Below are 4,872 nucleotides of genomic sequence, written 5' to 3' on the forward strand. Positions count from 1 at the left end.
AGGATGCTAGAGACCTATTTACAGAAGATGCCAAGAAATCTCCAGAAGGGGAATTCATTCTGAAGAGAGAGTCGTGCATTCTAGTTAGATTCAGAGAAACATAGGCAAGGTGGATACCACCATGTCAGGCACACAGATCCTTTGTAGATTGAATCACCTAGGACTTGCCTACATTACAGCAAACAATTATAATAAAAAAGAGTGAAATACTCAAAGACCTACACTGGTACAAAATGACAGCTCACTGGCCCAAGCAACTTGTGCAGTGATGAGCAAGGTTAGGAATGACCATTAATGTTAAGCTTAATTCAGGAACTATTTCTCCTGCTCCCAACTTATAAGTTAATGACCTGTACTTAAAAAAAAAAAAGAAAAAAAAACACCAAAAAAACCCCCAGAAATTTGGAGAAACTGGCTTTAAATGACCCTCTTCATAGTCCACTAATCCCTACTAAATCCTCCACTAGGTCCCCCTCTGTTAGCTGTCTTAAATTCCTTTTTCTTCTTTCCCTTGCTCTTTCTGCTTTAGGTTCAATGATGAATTTTCTGTTTCTCAAACACTGAATGTGCTATTTCATACTCAAAGTCTTTTCACTTGCTCCTTTATTTTTTTTCAGGTCCCCATTCAAATATCACCTTCTCAGGGAAGTCTTCCCTGATGGCCCCCCTTACTCTCCAGCCTGTTTTTCTCTGCATAGTGGATATATAGCACTCATGGATTTCCCCTAATATTTTATGCTTCCTCTCCTCCTTTTGACAGTGTCTCATATTGTGAATCCAGTAGACTCCAATTTTTCTAATGTAGAAGTTAAAAAAGAAAAGCATTTCTTGACAATGGAGTACAGATACCACTAATCACATGGAAGGTTTTGAGTTGGAAGGCAGCAGTGTGACAAACAGGCTGAGTGTGGGTACTCACTCATGCTAATGCAAATGTCAGCAGAAGCCATGAGTCCTTGGGTTGGCAGGAGAGAAAACAGCCTTGTTGATAGTGCAAAATACAAAAGTTAACAACAGTAACAGCAGCCATAGCAGCTTCCTGAGGTGAGTTTTGTAATAAAGTTCTGGAGGTTGCTGTTGTGTGAACTTTCTGTTAGCTCTTAATAAATTCCTTCCTGCAGAGGCAACTAGTAGCTTCTATTACCTGCATTTTTTTTTTAAAAAAAGTTTATTTATTTATTTGAGAGAGAAAGAAAGTGTGAGTGGGGGAGTGGCAGAGAGAAAGAGAGAGAGAATCTGAAGCAGGCTCCTCTTGTCAATGCAGAGCCTGATGCGGGGCTCAAACTCATGAGTTATGAGTTCGTGATCTGAGCTGAAGTCGGATGCTTAACCAACTGAGTAACCCAGGCACCCCTTTATTGCCTGCATTTAAGACTCTGAATTATAACAACATGCATTTATTTTTCCTCATGGCATCCCACATATTATTTACTTGATTGTGGTGCTTACTGTCTACTAGAATGTATCCCAGGTACCTAGAACAGTGCCCTGATTCCTAGAAGGTGTTCAATAAATATTTGATGATGAGAAAAATGGGATAAACATGAAAGATCCCCTTTTGATCCATAGATATTTTAGCTATCAGTATTAGTTGTCTCTTATTCATAATTACCCCAGATGATAGTGGCTTAAACTTGCAAATATTTATCACATCACACAGTTACTATGGGTCAAGAATCTGGGAATGGCTTAGCTGAATGGTTTTGGCTCAGAGTTTCTATGAAGTTGCCATCAAGGTGTTGGGAGGGGCTGCAGTTACTTGATGGCTTGACTGGAGCTCGAAGGTTTGCTTCCAAGATAGCCCACTTACATAGCTGCTGGCAGGAAGTCTCAGTTTCTTGCCATGCAAGTCTCTACATAGATTGCTTGAGTGATCTCATCGTATGGCTGCTGACTTCTTTCCCTGAGAAGTAATGAGAGAGAGAGAGAGAGAGAGAGAGAGAGAGAGAGAGAGACAGTGGTGGTGGTGGGGAGGTTACAATGTCTTTTATGACCTAGTCTCAGAAGTCTAACATACACACTTCTATCACATTCTGTTCATTAGAATCACTAAGCACTGCTCACACTCAAGAGGAGGGGAATTAGTCTTAAAAAAAAAAAAGATTTCATTTTTTATTTGAGAGAGAGAAAGAGAGCCCATGAGTGGGGGAGAGGGGCAGAGGGAGACAGAGAGAGGATCCCAGTCAGGCTCTACTCTCAGTACAGAGCCTGGCACAGGGCTCAATCCCACCACCCTGAGCTGAAATCAAGAGTTGGACACTCAACCAACTGAGCCACCCAGGTGCCCCAAAGGAATTAGCCTTTTGAAGAGAGGAGAATCAAATAACTTTTGGACATCCACTTAAAAAACAACTTCATGAAAGCATGGGGTGAAAAAAGCTGCAGTCCTATTTCCCATCTCTTTCTAGGACTACCATCACATATTTCTTATCTCCTTTTCCTTAAAATCATGCCTCAATATTATTTGGAGAAGCAATATGCTCATCTAAAATACCATATTTTCTGCCTCTTTGCAGTTTGATTTGGCCATGTGATAAGGTTCTGGGAAGCTGCTGACTCAATAGGAGGTGAACTCTTTTCATACTCCTGTCCTTTCCGCCTTCCTGCTCTTTGGAATGTGAACATGATGGGGGGCTCTCCAACACCTCCTAGACCATGAGCCATCTTGACAATGAAATATAGAAAGCACAAAAATGGAAAAGATGATGATTGTGGAGTCACCAAACAAGCCCTAAACTACGTCTTAGTCTATCTTGCTGAAACCAATATTACTTTGGGTTATTTATAGTCAAGCTAATTCTGATACCTGTATCCTTGGGAAAGTGATTCAACCTGTCTTTTGTTTACTCTCTCTCTGAAATTGTCATACCCCAGGGTAACTCACTGGCAGGGCTGAAAGGGAAAGTCTTTGATTCCTGTCTGTTTCTCCCCCATCACATAGATTCCACGGAGGCAGAGGAAAGTCTTTTTTCTACTCATCTTGGAAAAGTTAGTAATTACTGACATTTTCTTTCATTTCTTTAGATATCAGGGGCTTTGTATCATAACACACTTGAGAAAGTCTTCCAAATGGTTTACTAATTTTTGTTTTAAGGGAGATGAATATCTCTCAGCAGGAGAGATCCCGCTTATTTCATTTTCATTCTGGCTGTCTGCTGAGCTTGACATTTTATCCTTCACTCTATAGCTCACCGAGACTTTCTGATATCCTTTACCCTCAAATCTATCCCTTAGAGTCCTTTCCAGGCTCTAGAAAACTCCCTATAGTGACAATAGTATATTGTCTAAACATTTATTTTGTTATGTGCTGCATACCTTAGGGTAATTATTTCTAACCCTTGTGGCCATCCGGAACAGTGGCGCTATTATTATCCCCATTTAAAAAGGAGGAAATCAAGCCCTGGAACCTTGCTCAGGATCACAGAGTTCAAAAGTGGCTAAGTTTGGATCCAGACCAGGCTCAGAACGATCCCAGAGCCAGTGTTCTTTCCACTTCGCCTGCTCTTAAACTCCACTGAGATCTTGCTGGACACAATTACAGTAGAAAGTATAAATATGGATTGAAAATTACAATGTAATTGCCAAATTGGCTGACTTTAGCATACACAGCCTTGGGAATCCATCTGTCTACAACATTTTTTTCTTAATAGAATTTGTTGAAACCAGATCAGCACATCCTTGCTAGTGGGGTCATTGGCCAGGATATGGGAATCACTTCATGAAATGAGTGTTATGAAAGTAGGATGTTGCCAGAGGGTTGTGTTTTAAGTGACTATGTTACAGAACCATGCTAGAACACTGGCAGAAAAACCAAGCGGCACTCAGAGATCTTGGTGGATCGGAGATTTATTTAACGCTGGCGGGCTCAGAGGAGACAATTTCTCCAAAGATCTGATCCTGAATGCAAACGGGAAGGGTAATTTATAGTTGTCAGCCTCCATATTTGTGCTGCATGGGTAGCAAACAGGGCAAGAAGAACCCGGAAGAGGGGTTTCTAAGCCAGAGACCAGAGCTTGTTTTAGTCCCATTGGCCATCTTATGGTGTAAAATTTTATTCATTTTCCCAACAGAAACACTCAATGGTAAATAATTAGACCCTGCCCACCTCTCTGCTCACCCTCTCCTGAGGTCCTATCAGATGAGCAGTAGCAACAATGGAAACCAGAGACGTGCAAGATACAGTGAAGGCTGCAAGGGGCAGGAAGGAGGAGGGTGGAAGAAAAAGAGAGATGGTAGGAACATTCACATATATTTCCACCTAGCACAATGCATGTTGTCACTATCTAATTTCAATGAATACTTTATTTAACCTTCACATACCCTATTGGCTAAGTAAATAAATTTAAATAAATAAAATAAAATTTTAAAATTTTATTTTAAAATAAAATAAAATAAAATTTAAATAAATAAAATCATATTTTATTAACGGAGAAGCTGATTGTCAGAGAGTAAAGTCAATGAAATCATAGGTACAAAGAATGATCAAGTAAAGATTTGAATTCAGAGTTGTCTGATTCCAAAACTCATGCCCTTTGTAGTGTATCATGTTACCTATTTGTGAGCAGTGATATTAATAGTATTGCCTGTTTTTATCTTAGTTTTTATTTTACATATATTCTCTCATGTACTTTCATAATAATTTCATAATACAGTTGTGATAGTTAATTTTATTTCAATTTGGCTAGGCCACAGTGCCCAGGAATTTGGTTAAACATTATTCTAGATGTTTCAATAGAGGCATTTTTAGATTAGATTAACATTTAAATCAGTAGACTTTGAGTAGCGCAGATAACACGAGTTGGCCTCATCCAATCAGTTGAAGGCCTTGATGGAAAAAGACAGACCTCTCCAGGGGAAGGGGCACATCTGCTT

The sequence above is a fragment of the Panthera tigris genome, chromosome C1, assembly GCF_018350195.1.
Source record: "Panthera tigris isolate Pti1 chromosome C1, P.tigris_Pti1_mat1.1, whole genome shotgun sequence".
NCBI lineage: Eukaryota > Metazoa > Chordata > Mammalia > Carnivora > Felidae > Panthera > Panthera tigris.